The sequence below is a fragment of the Bubalus kerabau genome, chromosome X, assembly GCF_029407905.1.
Source record: "Bubalus kerabau isolate K-KA32 ecotype Philippines breed swamp buffalo chromosome X, PCC_UOA_SB_1v2, whole genome shotgun sequence".
Taxonomy (NCBI): Eukaryota; Metazoa; Chordata; class Mammalia; order Artiodactyla; family Bovidae; genus Bubalus; species Bubalus kerabau.
Window position 1 is genome coordinate 71,979,253 of NC_073647.1, and position 18,130 is coordinate 71,997,382.

At 42.4% G+C, this 18,130-nt stretch overlaps 1 protein-coding gene across 29 annotated transcripts in view; it reads left to right on the forward strand.

Annotated features, from left to right (window-relative positions):
• The window catches only part of TMEM164 (transmembrane protein 164), a 178,398-nt gene that overhangs the window by 36,813 nt on the left and 123,455 nt on the right, over positions 1 to 18,130 (forward strand). Inside the window, exon 1 of one of the 29 annotated variants that reach the window (XM_055564846.1) lies at positions 8,074 to 10,358. The exons of 26 other annotated variants lie outside the window; for them this stretch is intronic. The gene's annotated coding sequence lies outside the window, so the exon portion shown is untranslated. Of the gene's footprint in view, positions 1 to 8,073; positions 10,359 to 18,130 lie in introns of those variants that run through there. 2 more of the 29 variants (XM_055564862.1, XM_055564868.1) reach the window with 2 other exon arrangements.

The window sequence follows — 18,130 nt, forward strand, 5'->3', positions numbered from 1 at the left end:
CTCTTGCCCCCAATCTCTCCCAGCATCAGAGTCTTTTCCAGTGAGTCAACTCTTCGCATGAGGTGGCCAAAGTACTGGAGTTTCAGCTTTAGCATCATTCCTTCCAAAGAAATCCCAGGGCTGATCTCCTTCAGAATGGACTGGTTGGATCTCCTTGCAGTCCAAGGGACTCTCAACAGTCTTCTCCAACACCACAGTTCAAAAGCATCAATTCTTTGGTGCTCAGCCTTCTTCACAGTCCAACTCTCACATCCATACATGACCACAGGAAAAACCATAGCCTTGACTAGACGGACCTTTGTTGGCAAAGTAATGTCTCTGCTTTTGAATATGCTATCTAGGTTGGTCATAACTTTCCTTCCAAGGAGTAAGCGTCTTTTAATTTCATGGCTGCAGTCACCATCTGTAGTGATTTTGGAGCCCAGAAAAATAAAGTCTGACACTGTTTCCACTGGTTTCCCCATCTATTTCCCATGAAGTGACGGGACCAGATGCCATGATCTTCGTTTTCTGAATGTTGAGCTTTAAGCCAACTTTTTCACTCTCCACTTTCACTTTCATCAAGAGGCTTTTTAGTTCCTCTTCACTTTCTGCCATAAGGGCGGTGTCATCTGCATATCTGAGGTTATTGATATTTCTCTCGGCAATCTTGATTCCAGCTTGTGTTTCTTCCAGCCCAGCGTTTCTCATGATGTACTCTGCATATAAGTTAAATAAACAGGGTGACAATATACAGCCTTGACGAACATCTTTACCTATTTGGAACCAGTCTGTTGTCCCATGTCCAGTTCTAACTGTTGCTTCCTGACCTGCATACAAATTTCTCAAGAGGCAGGTCAGATGGTCTGGTATTCCCATCTCTTTCAGAATTTTCCACAGTTTATTGTGATCCACACAGTCAAAGGCTTTGGCATAGTCAATAAAGCAGAAATAGATGTTTTTCTGGAACTCTCTTGCTTTTTCGATGATCCAGCGGATGTTGGCAATTTGATCTCTGGCTCTTCTGCCTTTTCTAAAACCAGCTTGACATCAGGACATCAGGAAATTCACGGTTCACATATTGCTGAAGCCTCGCTTGGAGAATTTTGAGCATTACTTTACTAGCATGTGAGATGAGTGCAATTGTGCGGTAGTTTGAGCATTCTTTGGCATTGCCTTTCTTTGGGATTGGAATGAAAACTGACCTTTTCCAGTCCTGTGGCCACTGCTGAGTTTTCCAAATTTGCTGGCATATTGAGTGCAGCACTTTCACAGCATCATCTTCTAGGATTTGAAATAGCTCAACTGGAATTCCATCACCTCCACTAGCTTTGTTCGTAGTGATGCTTTCTAAGGCCCACTTGACTTCACATTCCAGGATGTATGGCTCCAGGTCAGTGATCACACCATGGTGATTATCTGGGTCGTGAAGATCTTTTTTTGTACAGTTCTGTGTATTCTTGCCATCTCTTCTTAATATCTTCTGCTTCTGTTAGGTCCATACCATTTCTGTCGTTTATTGAGCCCATCTTTGCATGAAATGTTCCTTTGGTATACAGGGTAATTAAAAAAAAGAGAGAGAAAGAACAGAACAAAGCCTTCACTTCCTTCTGGTGGTTTTTGCTTTCTCTTCTTTCACTGAACCTCCCTCCATGCTCCTCTGAGGTTACCTACTGCTTGGGCTCATAACCACATTGCCTCTGATGTGTCCCCAAACTGATCTTTGCTACTGCTAAATGTCATTGTTTTCTTTTTTTTCTTTTTCTTGGATCCATATGGTAAAGTCTGACCCTTAGGATAAAATACCTAGGCGAGCAGCAGATTAAATGGGAAATCCTTCCATGAAACAAAATTCATTTAATAGTATTACCTTGTATGACAGATGGTAACTAGACTTATCCTGCTGATCATTTTGTGATGTATCAAAATGCTGGATCGCTATGTTGTCAGTTGAAACTAGCATAATATTGTAAGTCAATTGTACCTTAATTTTAAAAATGTAGGATTCAGTTCAGTTGCTCAGTCATGTCCGACTCTTTGTGACCCCATGAACCGCAGCACGCCAGGCCTCCCTGTCCATCACCAACTCCCAGAGTTCACTCAGACTCAAGTCCATCAAGTCAGTGATGCCATCCAGCCATCTCATCCTCTGTCGTCCCCTTCTCCTCTTGCCCCCAATCCCTCCCAGCATCAGGGTCTTTTCAAATGAGTCAGCTCTCCACATCAGGTGGCCAAAGTATTGGAGTTTCAGCTTCAACATCAGTCAGTCCCTCAAATGAACACCCAGGACTGATTTCCTTTAGGATGAACTGGTTGGATCTCCTTGCAGTCCAAGGAACTCTCAAGAGTCCCTTGAACCACAGTTCAAAAGCATCAATTCTTCGGTGCTCAGCTTTCTTTATAGTCCAACTCTCACATCCATACATGACTACTTGAAAAACCATACCCTTGACTAGATGGACCTTTGTTGGCAAAGGAATGTCTCTGCTTTTTAATATGCTGTCTAGGTTGGTCATAACTTTCCTTCCAAGCAGTAAGCGTCTTTTAATTTCATGGCTGCAGTCACCATCTGCAGTGATTTTGGAGCCCCCCAAAATAAAGTCAGCCACTATTTCCACTTTTTCCCCATCTTTTTCCCATGAAGTGATGGGACCAGATGCCATGATCTTTGTTTTCTGAATGTTGAGTTTTAAGCCAACTTTTTCACTCTCCTCTTTCACTTTTATCAAGAGGCTCTTTAGTTCCTCTTCACTTTCTGCCATAAGGGTGGTGTCATCTGCATATCTGAGGTTATTGATATTTCTACCGGCAATCTTGATTCCAGCTTGTGCTTCCTCTAGCCCAGCGTTTCTCATGATGTACTCGGCATATAAGTTAAATAAGCAGGGTGACAATATGCAGCCTTGATGTACTCCTTTCGTGATTTGGAACGCGATTGTTGTTCCATGTCCAGTTCTAACTGTTGCTTTCTGACCTGCATACAGGTGTCTCAAGAGGCAGGTCAGGTGGTCTGGTATTCCCATCTCTTTCAGAATGGATTACCTTGTAAATAAGTAATAAACATGAACAGCTTCTATCCCCTCACCCCTGTTAGCCATGTAGCCTGAATGGGAAAGTTGATGTTTTTGTTTCTTCAGTTTTGATTTTACTCGAAGGAAATTATCAAGATCAGACACACCTCTGATTGTACAGAAGTCCCCAAGATATTTGTTGCAAATTGATATCTAATAAGCCAATTTGGTTGTCCAGTTACTCGATTCTGTTTTGGTGAGTATCATTGATTTTCAACAGTTAGAGGTAGGTGAGGGCTATAAGGTTCTCTCCCTACAACCAGGGTATTACAGTGAAAGCAATTCAGATCAAATTCTACCACATAAACATTTATTAATCATCAGGCAGAAAACAGTCAGACAGCCTGATTTGTATGCCCAGAGACATTCCATCTCCTGTTGCCAACCACTGTCTTGTGAGAAAGTTTCCCTGGAGATAGATGTAACAGTATTCTAGCTATAGGATTCACCTTACTTTTCTAAAGGGCACATTCAAAACCTCCATTAAGTGTCTGTACATAAGATTTGTTGGGAATCCTGAACCTAGTGTGTCTTTCCCAAGAGGTGAAGGTCATTGGGCTGGCCAACTCTTATATTCAAGGTTTGCAAGGGTGGGAGTGCCTAAATACTTCTAACTGGTCCACTCATCTTGAGCACCAAGAAGTTCCCCAGTGAAATATATTTCTAATGTCCATTGATCTAATTAACAAACCATTTGAAGGATTTCATAGAAGCATTTGAGTATAGCTTTTTATCCATTAAAAAAAATTAAGGTATAGTTTACATACAGTGCAATTCACCCTTTTTATTATAGGGTTTTGCAAGTTTTGACAAGTATATACCATAATCAAGATAGAGAATGCCTTCATCACCCCCTCCCCAATTTCCCCATGACTTGCTTGAGGGATTAAAAAAAAAGCTTTATTGAGATATCATTTAGGTACCATACTGTTCACCCACTTAAAATGTACAATTAATGATTTTTGATATATTACAGTATTTTTTTATATTGTGATAAAAATATATAATGAAATTTGCCATTGTAACCATTTTGAAGTGCATAGTTCAGTGGCATTAATTATGTTGACAACGTTCTGCCACCATCGCTACTATCTATTTACAAAACCTTTTCATCACTTCAAATATAAATTCCTTACCATTAAGCATTAAACAGTAAGTCCCTATTTTCCCCTCCCCCAGCCCCTGGGAACCACTGTTCTATTATCTGTCTCTGTGAATATGCCTATCTTGCTACCTCATATAAGTGGAGTCATATAATGTTTGTCCTTTTGTGTCTGGCTTATTTCACTTTGCACAATGTTTTTAAGGGTCATGCATAATGTAACGTGTCATTCCTTTTTAAGGCTGAATGATACTCTGTTTTATGGATATACCACATTTTGTTTATTCATCTGTCTGTGGACACTTGGATTATTTCCCTTTGGCTATTGTGAATAATGCTGCGATGAACATTGACTTGCAAGTATCTGTTTAGTCTCTTTTTTAAAATTCTTTGGGGTATGTACCTAGGAGTGAAATTGCTGGATCACATGGTTATTCTATATTTAGCTTTTTGAGGAACTGTAGAACTCTGTTTTACAGCAGCTGAACTATTTTGCATTCCCACCAGTAATAGACAAAGGTCCCAATTTTTCCACCTTCTTGCTATCACTTATTTTATAATTTTAAAAATTATGGCCATCCTAGTAGGCGTGAAGTGGTATCTCATTGTGGTTTTGTGTTGTATTTCCCTAATAACCAACGATGTGCTCATTGGCCATTTAATGTCTTCTTTGGAGAAATATCTGTTCAAGTTCTTTGCCCATTTTAAAAAACTGGATAGTTTGTCTTTTCGTTGCTGAGTTCTTGATTGTGGGCTTTGATTAGAGATGTCAGTTTCGAACTGAACAACATTCATTGATTTGCACTCCAGGTAAGTTATGGTAGCTCTGAAGGAGAGAGCAGACAGAATAACTCTCTGTTTCTGGTGCCCAACAGCAGTTATCAACCTTGTTGTCCCATATGCCACCCATTATCCCTTCTTCAAAATAGCCGTGAGTTGTAGTTAATCATCCCTTGAGTGTGTATTCTCGGTTAGGGTTTTTCAGATGTTAACAGTGAGGTACTGGTAAAACACTTAAAGTCCTGATTTATAGCATTTGCCAATTTGCATGGTCCTTTTCAAGTTACCAATCTGTCCTCACTAAACTAACAGGGAAGGATGCACAAAATCAACTCTTGCTAGCTAGTGCTACTGGGTTTCCAGCATAGCACTAAATGTTAATTAACTGTCCTACAGTGTAGAAAACTAATAAACACACATATCACAGTGTCTATGCTGAAAGTATTTTAAATTAAATTGCAGACATTATAACTGAAATTAAATGAAAATTATTTTCAATTACAACTCTTTCAGAATAGCTACCATTTGTTGAGCGCAACATATGCTTGACATGTTCCAAGTGTTTGGTACAGAATCATCAGTCAACAGAGGAGGAAACTTAAAACAAGTTTAGAGTAGCCTGAGACTTGAACCTGAACTCCAGAGCCACTGTGTTTGACCTCTGTGTACACTGCCTTCTGTCACATTCATGGGATGTACATACTGAGTGTTGACTTCCATAAACAGAGTGAATGGCTTTCCCTTCTAGCCACTCCAGAACCTACAAATTAGAGATGCAAACCAATGCCATGTTGGTTCTACCTACCAATGAACTGCAGAGGGTTAAAAATATCCTTTTCTTGATTGCAAAAAAAAAAAAAAAAAAAGCCCCAAACAGAAAAACAGGCCCATGTTTTGTAAGAAAAACAGCAAAAAAGAAAGTGAAAATCCTCCATAATCCTATCTACCTGAGATAATCATTGATGGCTTGCATTTATTCTTTCAGATCTTTTATCTTTTTTTTTTTTTTTTTTTTTTTAACAAAACCGGGTTGATTCCTTACAATCCGAAACTTTCCTCACTGGGCAGTAGAGTTGGATGCTAGTGCATGTAGCACGACTTCTTTCCTTTTAATTGCTGTGTAATGTCTATGATGAAAAAGAAGCATAAGGGATTTTGAAGGGCTGATTTTCTCTTTAATTAGTTTGCATTGCAGTATAGTTGCTTTACAATGCTGTTAGCTTCTATTGCATAGCAAAATGAATCAGCCATATGTATACGTATGTTTGTTGTTTAGTTGCTAAGTCGTGTCTCACTCTTTTGCGATCACATGGACTGTAGCCTGACAGGCTCCCCTGTCCATGGGATTTCCCAGGCAAGAATACTGAAGTGGATTGCCATTTCCTTCTCCAGCATATACATATATCCGCTCCCCGTACCTGCCCCTTTTTGGACTTCCCTCCCTTTTAGGTCACCACAGTACATTAAGTAGTACATGTCCTATACACATGTCCCCATCTGTTGTCTATTTTACACCTAGTATCAATAGATTATATGTGTCAATCCCAATCTCCCAATCCCTCTTTCCCCTTTGGTATCCATACTTTTGTTCTCTGTGTCTGTGTCTCTATTTCTGTTTTGCATATAAGGCCATCTATACAATTTTTCTAGATTCCACATATATATGGGTTAGTATTCAATATTTGTTTTTCTCTTTCTGACTGAAGGGCTATTTTGAAGAAGGGATAATAGGTGACTCATGGGATAATAGGTGATTCATGGGATGAAAAGATTGATAACTGTGATTGGGTACCAGAAACAGAGTGCCTTTCTGTCCGCTCCCTCCTCCAGAGTTACCACAACTTACCCAGAGTGATAAGATGCAACTCAATTAATGTTGCTAAGAGTTCCAGGAAAACTCTTCAATAAACTAAGCTGCTCAGGGATAATTGTGAGATAAGACTAAATATCAAAATCTTTCACAAGTCTTTAGGATTTTGCAGCTCTGATCTTTGAAACCCTATTTGGAATCTCTTCAACTCCAGTAGGACTTAGTCTGAGTTTGAGAAACCTGTTTTGAAAGCAAGACAACCTTTTAATTTCTCATCATCTCTTGCTCCGGAGAAGGCAATGGCACCCCACTCCAGTACTCTTGCCTGGAAAATCCCATGGATGGAGGAGCCTGGTAGGCTGCAGTCCATGGGGTCGCTAAGAGTCGGACACGACTGACCGACTTCACTTTCACTTTTCACTTTGATGCATTGGAGAAGGCAATGGCAACCCACTCCAGTGTTCTTGCCTGGAGAATCCCAGGGGTGGTGTAGCCTGTTGGGCTGCCATCTCTGGGGTCGCACAGAGTCAGACACAACTGAAGTGACTTAGTAGCAACAGCAGCAGCATCTCTTGCTCATTTTACAAAGATGGCCACCATCAGATTTTTTTGTTGTTGTTCTGACCTGTTGGTTCTCTGTTATTCTCCATGGTTGTCATTGTTTTTGTGTTGTCCTTGGTCTAGGCACTTGTCACTAGCAAAGGTATTGACTTTAGCAGGCGTGGCATTTATGAATTTTTTTTTTTTTTTTTTTTGCATCTGGGAATTGATGGGAGGAAATAAGGTTTAGCCTGAAAGTGGTTAAAGTGTCTGACAGCCATTATTAGGTGGCTGTCAAAATAGAATGCTTTACTCTCCAGTGTGGGAATTAAATAATCCAAGAGTGATAAGCTCTCAGTTGCCATCTGTCAGTTTGTGATGCTGCTCGCTTGTTCTACTTAACACTGAACGCTGACCTCACATGCTACTTGGAGAAACTTGGAGGAAGATAAGATGCTCATATGGTGTAAAGCAAGCTGACTGAAGGCCTGTCAAGAGAGATGGGCTAAAGGCCAGTGGTATCCATTTATCAGGATTTGTCTATCTCATACTTTCTTCTCCTTTCCTGTCTATCTCAGGGAGCTGACAGCACGGTGTTTTTGCTTTTTTATTTATTTTTTTTTGTTAGTTGCTCAGTCATGTCCAACTCTTTGCAACCCATAGACTATAGCCTGCCAGACTCCACCATCCATGGGATTTTCCAGGCAAGAATACTGGAGTAGTTTGCCATTTCATTCTTCAGGGGATCTTCCCTACTCAGGGATTGAACCCTGAGTCTCCTGCATTGCAGGCGGCTCTTTACCATCTGAGCCACCAGGGAAGCCTTATTAAAATACTAAAGTTTTTCCTCTTTAAAACATACTTGGATTCTTTTTACCAGTTTAAAAAGGTCAGTTTAGTAGGCACTGAGGGCTAAAGCCTATGTTGAGATCAGATGCTATCTTTTTTCTTAATTATGAAGGTTAAAATATGGGTGTTGGAAGCTCATGAATGGACATATTATTGACTTTCAAATTACATGCAAAGCCTCAGACTTGGGCATATATATTTTACTGTGCCTTTGGATCCATATCACCTTCAAAGGCAAACCACTCCAGGCCTGCTGTGCTGGGGTGGGAGGGGGCAGTAGCCATGAACTGTGCAGGGGACTTTGCCTCCCTGCCTTAGGCTGACCGGACTGGGAGTGGCCACCTGTCCCCCAAACAGCCAGTGGGTCACCTGGGGTGCAGTATGAGCTTGATAAGATGAGCTGGGCCATTCAGTTTCCTCTCCTAGGAAATTAGAATTGGGAAGCTGAGAGACTAAAAAAGATAGTTTGCAGCTGGGACTGGAGAAGGCAATGGCACCCCACTCCAGTACTCTTGCCTGGAAAATCCCATGGGCGGAGGAGCCTGGTAGGCTGCAGTCCATGAGGTCGCTACGAGTTGGACACAACTGAGAGACTTCACTTTCACTTTTCACTTTCATGCATTGAAGAAGGAAATGGCAACCCACTCCAGTGTTCTTGCCTGGAGAATCCCAGGGATGGGGGAGCCTGGTGGGCTGCCGTCTATAGGGTCGCACAGAGTTGGACACGACTGAAGCAACTTAAGCAGCAGCAGCTGGGACAAGAGCCAAAAGATGACAGGGAGGGGAGCAGGCATGTCAGGCCAAGTCCAAGCTGGTGCTATGAGGAGATAGAAGCCATGAGGAAACAGTAAGAGGAGGAGAGATGCCCTGAGAGACAGGGTAGCTCTTCCTTGTAACCACCTTGGACCTAGAACCGCCTTCCAGATCCCCTAAGGCCAAGCATTATCCCACACAGATTCTCATGGAATACCTGTTTTCTTACCATAAACCTCTATTTTGTTGAGTCAACTTGAGTAGGACTGTTTTCCTTCAGTAAAAATGGTCAGACCAACACTTGCCTTTCCATTTCTTGATAATAGCGAGAAAAAAAAAATATAAGTGTTAGTGAAGATGTAGATAAATTGGAACACTTGTACACTGTTGATAAGAATGCAAAATAGTGCACTGCTATGGAAAACAGTATGGAGATTCCTCAAAAATAGAACTGCCATATGAGCCAGCAATTACTTACCACTTGTGGGTATTTAGCTGAAAGAACTGAAATCAGACTTTTGAAAAGATACCTAGCCAACCAGTGTTCTTAAAGCACTATTCAGAATAGCCAAGATATAGAAACAACCCAAGTGCCATTCAATGATGGATGAATGGATAAAGAAAATATAAAAATGCACAGTGCAACTGTTCAGTCTTAAGAAGGAGGAAATCCTGTCATATACCATGATATATGGGTGAACCTTGAGGATATTATGGTTAGTGGAGTAAGCCAGTCAAAGAAGGACAAATACTGCATGATTCCACTTACATGAGGTATTTAACTAGTCAACTTCATAGAATCAGAGTAGAATGATGGTTACTAGAAGCTGGGAGGGATGGGTTACCAGAGCCTGGGAGATTGCTAATCAGTGAGCATAAAGGTTCAATTATACATGAACAAGTTCTAGAGCTCTGCTGTATGACATTTCGCTATAGTTGACAATACTCTATTGTACATTTAAAATTTGTTAGGGGACTAGATCTCATGTTAAATGTTCTTACCACAATAAAATACACCAGATCTAGGTCCACAATTGTAGATTTGGGGCTGAATCAACAACAGTTGGTTAACATTTAGGCTTTTAGGGTTAACAGGAACTGCTGAAGACTCTTCTGGGTATTATGAGGAACAGTGGAAAAAAACAGATACCTGATTATTTCTTTCAGGCTCAGTGCTGACGTTATGGGTTTTAAATCTGTGTTCCTGGCAAACAGTGAAAATGAAAAGAGGCAGGGATTCTGACTGTTCATTTATCACCTCACATCTCTCAACCAACAGGGGGCCTTCTTTATCCTATTTAACCTCTCAGTAGAATATTTGCCTTTCGTTTATTCCTCTTTCCAGTCAAGTCTTGATTATTCATGTAATAGAGGAAAACATTCATGTGAGTCAGAGAAGACCGCCCCACCTTGGCCTCTCTTCTCTGCCACAGCAGCACAGAGTTCCAGAAATGGAAACCAACCATCAGGAGAGGTAAGGAGGCTGAGCAAGTTGGGGCAGGGCCAAGCAAATTAACATTGTTTCTCTTCCCACTTCTATACCTTCCTTCTAAATGGTCTCTGTTGAGTTCCTTTTCTGGTGCCAGGAGGAGATTGCTGGAAAGGCAATGCCATCTGCTTGGATTAAAGTAAAAATATGGGGTTTTTAAAACCTAAAGTATAGCTGGGGGCACGTTGACTGGGATGCTGTTTTCTTCTCTTGTGTCCATTTTGCCTTCAGTCACTGTCTCACATCAGATCACCCAGCCTTCTGATTGGCAACTGGTATTCTCAGTTCAGGGCTTCCCTCGTGGCTCAGCTGGTAAAGAATGTGGCGCAGCGCAGGAGACCTGGGTTCAATCCCTGGGGTGGGAAGATCCCCTGGAGAAGGGAATGGCTACCCACTCCAGAATTCTGGCCTGGAGAATTCCATGGACTGTATAGTCCATGGGGTCGCAAAGAGTTGGACGTGACTGAGTGACTTCACATTCTCAGTTCAGGGGTGAGGACTCAGCTGGCTAGAATTTCCACAGTGGAGTTTTTCAAGGTTTGGTTTTTAAGCCATTTGCCTCAGAGTTACCTTGGATGCCTATTAAAAATGTTGATTCCTGTACTCTTCCCCAGGCCTATTTGAGTCCAGGTAAGGGGGAGGGGAGTTGACCTGGGGATATGACTCCAGGTAATATTTATGCACCCTGAACTTTGAGAATGACTGCTACGTAAAATGACCTGAGGGGGTTTGGAGGGTGGTTCTGGGAAACTACCACCACTTCCATTTCCCTTACTGTTAGACTGAATGAGTGGGTGGGGGAAGGGGGGCATTCGTCCATGTGGGAGTGGGAAGAGGAAGTGTTTTTCTGAGTGCTAATAGGTAAGGATTCTCTACTGAAAGGAAATTGAAGAAAAGTGGAAACACTGACTAAACAGAATTAGATGGCACTTGGCATCTCAATATTTGTTGAATTCCTGCCTGAATAGTTGAGAGGTGATTGGGAATGGACACAGGAGTGTTGTGTAGAAGTTACTGACTTGGTTTACATCCATGTTTCTTTTTAATGAGACCACCCTCTTCTCCATTTCTGCCTTGTCTTTATTTAGAGTGGAAGTAGCCAGTCATCTGCCACATATTTGGGGTTTTGTGGTAATTGAAGTATATGAATAGATGCTACATGGTGCCAATCAATGGTTGTACCTAAGTATAACCCTACTAATCAGAGTGAGGATATTGTGTTTATTTTAAGACAGTGGTTGTAGTGTTCAGTCTTTTTTTTCAAACACTGGCTCCATGGAGGAAAGCAAGGTCCTGTGTTTCATTGCTTTCCAAGCATTCCCCAACAACTGTTGAATGGGTTTTGTTCCAAAGGTTTCTTTGGAAATCTGTTTAGAATTCAGATTGCATTTTCCCGTGGAAGCAATATTCTTGGGGTTCTGGTTCCCAGACCAGCTGGCAAAAGCCTGTTTAATCTGGAATGGAATGGAAGTAGAGTCCCTCAGCCCCTCAGCAGGATTCCAAACAGTGTTTTTTATAATTTACTTTTGGTTGGGCTGGGTCTTCGTTGCTGTGTGTGGGCTTTCTCTAGTTGCAGTGGGGCCGCTCTTTGTTGTGATGCCTGGGCTTCTCATTGCAGTGGCGTCTCTTGTTGTGGAGCATGGGTTCTAGGTGCGTGGGCTTCAGTAGTTGCAACATGCACGTTCAGTAGCTGTGGCACACGAGCTTAGTTGCTCCATGGTATGTGAAATCTTCCCAGACCAGAGATTGAACCTACGTCCACTGCATTGGCAGGTGGACTCTTATCTACTGGATTACCAGGCAAGTCTCCCTAACAGTGTTTTTATGGGAAAAAAGCACCAGAGTTTCAGACCTGTGATCCTTGGCATATATTCACACATCTGAGTTGCACTCTCTGAGCAGAATCATAGGGACTTGTGGGAGGGAACAATTCAAAGTCGTTCACATGGCTTCCCAGATCTTGTGTGATCTAGCTTCTGCTCACCCCTCCAGCATCGTTTCTTAGGGGTTTCCCCTCACACTCTATTATCTAGGCAAAAGGAGCTGCTTTGGGTTCACTGAACATGTTTTTGTAACCTCTGGGCCACTGAACCCTTCCTTACCCACACTCTTCCCTCTGCGACCTCCTTCCCTCACCTACTGCCCAGTGGTGGCTTTGTTACAGGCTCTCAGAATTCTGATCATAGGTTTTAATTCATGTGTTTTATGTCACTTCTTTTCCCTCTTGCCAGACAAAATGCTCCACAGAAGCCAAGACCATATCTTGGTTAACTCGCTGTTGTTTCCCCAGCACTTAGATTGGGGTCTGGCAGGAGGTGGTTTCTTCAGAATACAGCGGGTTGAATGAATGATTTAGCCCAGGCCCTCTCAACCTTTTTGTAGCTGCTGTACCCATGTTGGATCTTCGTGTGCTCAACAGACTAAGCTGAGGGCTGCATCAATAAGAAGATAATATTTGGGTTGTGTAGAATTTGCAACTGCTGTATCCATAGCTCACCTCTGCCCTCCAATCCAAGAAAGCACATGAAAGCGTCTACATCAGCTTCAATTCCTCCTTATAACATGGCAAAAAGCATTTTGCAAGTGAGCTAGAGGAGGGATAAGATACAGATGAATAGATGTGTAAATAATTTGCCAACTTCAGTACTCTTATTCATCATAAATCACTTGCCTCACCTCTCTTTGCCTGCTGAGACATACCCATGGGCAGCTACATCGTTCTGAGAAGCACAGATCTGGTCCAGTGCCGATGTGGGCTTTGAGATTGAGAAAGGGCCAGTCCTTTGCCTGAGTCCGTCCTTTAGTTAGCAGCTGTTCTGGGAATAGAATCTAAGGCCTTTGACTCCCAGGCCATTATATCTTCTTGCAGAGGTATCCATTCTATAAATAGAGTCTGCATGCATTGAAACAACTTCCCCTTCTGTGGATATTCCAGGGAGTCTCCAATCACTTGACCAGGATCACTGCTGGTGATAGACTGAGGGAAGTAGAAGGGTGAAGGAATGCAAAAAGTACATTCTCTAATTTCAGTTTGGTTCATTAATGTGAGGCCTGGGGAGAGGGCAGGGAGTCCAACTTACCCAAGGCACTGCTTATGCAATTGAGACTTAACAGATGGCTCTTTATTATGCTAGGATTGCACATCTGCACAGAGTATAGAACATGACTGAATGCTCAGTGGGTATTTCTTGATTATGCGATTTGCTGAAATCACTCTGCTGGTGTGATGACAATACCATTTAGGACTCTTTATACCACTGAGCATTTAATTGGTAAGCATGTGGTTTGATAAATGAGGTGGTGGTTGTTGCTGTTATTACTATTATTACTTTTAAGGAGCTCCTATAGAGCTAGAAGGAGCCTTTTGGCCATTTGGTTTGGGGCCCTGTGTCATCTGTTAAGAATTGCATAGGGACCTTAATGCTATTTGTACTTCTGCTTATGATTCTTGTGTGTTTCTTCTGCTCAGAATAGAATTTGCCATAGGACTGAGTGAAAAGAAACAGCCTAATGGGTCACACTAAGTAAACTTCACGTAGGTAAAGTTCAAAGGAATTTAGTTTTCCCATCTGCTGGTCCCTGGAGAGGAAGGGAAAGCGGGGCTTTTCCAGGTGTAAGCCTCTGATCCAAGGTTGGATTCTTGTGGAAGCTATGTGGCTGGTTGGAGAGGGCAGCATAGCTCATTTCCCACCTACCTTCCTGTAGGACACACTCCAGGAGTCTACCATCAGGCTGAGTATTTCTCTCTGGTGAAGAAGACCGCTAACAGGTGGCTAATTAAAAACATAAACCCTAAAGCCAACCTCAGAGACTTGTGAGAGGTTAAGCCTTCTTCCACTAGGCCACGCAAAGTCCTCGGAGACTGGCAGGCCAATAGCATAATGAATGTCATTCCCTACACCACTTTAAGAAAAGGTAGCAATGTAGTTTTGTAGTCCTTCAAATCGTCAGTATTTTGCTCCATCATGGTTTTGTTTCCACACCTCTTCTTTAATGTCACTGAACAAACTCTCATTTGTCTGTCTGTCTGGACTGAGGGAAATAGAATGAGCCTAGAAGGGCCATTCTTGAAGCCATGCATCACCAAATTCTGGGCTGTTTGCATCTGCCTCAGTTTCTCCTTGTGACGTGATAAAAAGTGTTTTGGTTTTAGGTAACAATGCAAAGCTTCCTGGAGTGAACCAAATGTGGAAAGTGTTGTAATTTGAGGCAGTTTTCAGAAAAGAACCTCTTCTGGTAAAGAAAGACTCCCTTTTCCTTTTTTTTCTTCTTTTCTTCCTCTTTTTTTTTTTTTCATTTATGCCTCATCACATTTTGTCCAATTTCAGCTCATCGCAGGCTGTATTTTCTTTTTGATTTCTGCTTTCCAGAATAACCCCTGACTGCAAAAAGGGAACAAAAGGCCAACTCCTTGGCTTTCAATTTGCAGCATCCCCAGCCCTTTCATCCATCTCAGTGCTCCCCTAGTTGGGAACAAAACCCGAGCTCCACGGTCAGAACACATACAGAGGAAGAACGTTTTTTTCAAACTCCAAGCCCATGCGGATTTCGTCTTTCATTGTCACACTGATTCACAATACAGGGCCAGGTGCAGGTAGGGAAGCAAGAGAGGACCTGGAGGGAAAAAATTGGTTTGCAACCTTCGCCAAAGCAGACATTCCCATCGCCAAAGTAGACATTCCCATTTGGGGGTCAGAAGTTCAATTAAGAAGAAAGCGTATTCTTAAGGGTTTCATTTGCTAATCCAGGGCTGCTTTCCTTCTTGAGAGCTTGTGTGTCAAGGTACCCAGCCTGGAAGATGCAGCAGGAGTTTGATGTGCTGCCGGGTTGGGCACCAGCTCAGACACCATGCCTTTTGTTCTCTAGTTTCCTGTCAATTCTTCAGTGTCTACTTTTCCTCTTCTGCTTCCCTTGGTTGCAAATCACAGAAGACCTATCTCTTTGTGCTCTGAGCTTGTTGTCTTGGTTACAGACTTCTTTGGCCTGCCTTTTTTTTTTTTTGAGGGGAATATACTGCTTAAAGAAGACTTTTAAAAATAGCGACTGAGGGCTCTTAAAAAATACTAAGGTATTCAGCAGTGGGTAGAACTGGGGTTTGCAAACCTGGTTGTACTTTGAAATCACCTGGAGTGCTCTGAAATGCTGCTTAGGCCCCAGGCTCAACCAGCTGAGTCAAGATTTAGGGGACTGAGCCTCAGGAATTGGGATTTTATTTTCAGTTAACTGGCTAGGAGATCCTAATGTGCATTCAGCATTTAGAACTATCGAGGTTTTTCTTTCTTAAATTGAAGTATTGTTGATTTCCAGTGTTTCAGGTGTACAGTAAAGTGATTCAGTTATACAGATTTATGTATTTTTCAGATGCTTTCTGAAGGATGGTAGCTCAGCTGGTAAAGAATCCGCCTGCAATGCAGGAGACCCTGGTTTGATTCCTGGGTTGGGAAGATCCCCTGGAGAGGGGATAGGCTACCCACTCCAGTATTCTTGGGCTTCCCTGATGGCTTAGACCGTAAAGAATCCGCCTGCAATGCAGGAGACCTGGGCCCAATCCCTGGGTTGGGAAGATCTGGAGAAGGGGATGGCAATCCACTACAGTATTCTTGCCTGGAAAATTCCATGGACAGAGGAGCCTGGTGAGCTACAGTCCATGAGGTTGCAAAGAGTCAAACACGACTGAGTGACTTTGACTTCACTCTCCATTATAGGTTATTATAAGATATTGAATTTATTTCCTTGTGCTATACAGTAAATCCTTGTCGGTTATCTATTTTGTATATAATAGTGTGTGTATTTTAATCCCAAATTCCTAATTTATTCCTCCATCACCCATTCCTCCTTCAGTTTAGTTCAGTTCAGTCACTCAGTAACATCTGACTCTTTGCAACCCCATGGACTGCAGCACACCAGGGCTCCCTGTCCATCACCAACTCCCAGAGTTTACTGCAACTCATGTCCATTGAGTCGGTGATGCCATCCAACCATCTCATCCTCTGTCGTCCCCTTCTCCTCCCGCCTTCAAACTTTCCCAGCATCAGGGTCCTTTCAGATGAGTCAGTCCCTTGCATCAGGTGGCCAAAATATTGGAGTTTCAGCTTCAGCATCAGTCCTGCCAATGAATATTCAGGACTGATTTTCTTTAGGATGGACTGATTGGATCTCCTTGCTGTCCAAGGGACTCTCAAGAGTCTTCTCCAACACCACAGTTCAAAAGCATCAATTCTTTGGTGCTCAGCTTTCTTTATAGTCCAACCCACATCCATATATGACTATTGGAAAAACCATAGCTTTGATTAGATGGACTTTTGTTGGCAAAATAATGTCTCTGCTTTCTAATGCCTCTGCATTCCCCCTTGGTATCCATAAATTTGTTTTCTGTCTGCGTATTTGTTTATATTTTATAAATCAGTTCGTTTGTATCATTAGAACCATTGAGTTTTAACAGCAAAGCCAAACAGTTGGGTTTTGGACTGTCTTAGACAGGTGAGGCGGAGAAGGCAATGGCACCCCACTCCAGTACTCTTGCCTGGAGAATCCCATGGATGGAGGAGCCTGGTGGGCTGCAGTCCATGGGGTTGCTAAGAGTCAGACACAACTGAGCGACTTCACTTTCACTTCTCACTTTCATGCTTTGGAGAAGGAAATGGAAACCCACTCCAGTGTTCTTGCCTGGAGAATCCCAGGGACAGGGGAGCCTGGTGGGCTGCCGTCTATGGGGTCGCACAGAGTCGGACACGACTGAAGCGACTTAGCAGCAGCAGCAGCAGCAGATAGGTGAGGAGAATATCATCAACTTTTCTGTGCCTTAGTTTTTCTGCTTAGGAGAGCGACCCATAAAGCTTGAGGAGCTAAAGAACCTAACTAACCGCCATGTCATTACTGTCACATACTAAAGAGTGGCACCTTTGCTTCAAAAAAATATATCCAATTATCCAGCTGGCTTCATGTCTGGGCCATAACAGTGGCTTGAGGCAGTCTCGAGGATTAAAATAAATCTTTCCAGTTGCTTGAAGAAGGAGCTTACCTATGGGGAGGCACAGCAATTTCACTTTCCTCACTCCAGTATTTTTCCCTGGAGAATTCCATGGACAGAGGAGCCCGACAGGCTACAGTCCATGGGGTTGCAAAGACTCAGACATGACTTAGCAAGTAAACAACAGCAACAACATAAAGGCAACGCCATGCCTATGATCCAAACCTGAAACATTGCAAGAATATGACATGTAGCAAACAAAAGTCCCCTAGTTGTCTCTCTCATCATCAGCGTGTGTTTCCTTCAGATTTTATGTTTGATTGGTTGTTATTGAAAAACCCAAATAATTTGAAAGGAATAGAAGGGCATGTATAATTTCCTCCAACCTCTGACCCCTAATCTGTTACTTTTTCTCCCCAGAAACAAACCAACATTACCAGTTTCTTGGAAATCTTGAGAGGCATTTATGCATAAACAAGGCTTGAATATTTTAAAGTGATTTTTTTGATTAGGTAATCAGGTCTATCCACCTACCAGAGACATCTGTTTGTTTCATTTATTCATTCAACAAGTATCTGATGAGCATCTTGAATGTTCCAGGCATTATGTCAGTTTCTGGATCTATAACAAGGACCGGCACACAGCCACTGCCCTCCAGGACCTTACAGTCTAGCAGAGAAGATTGTCATTTAACACAGGATGGCAACCCACTCCAGTATTCTTGCTTGGAGAATTCCATGGACGGAGGAGCCTGGCAGGCTACCCATGGGGTCGCAAAGAGTAGGAC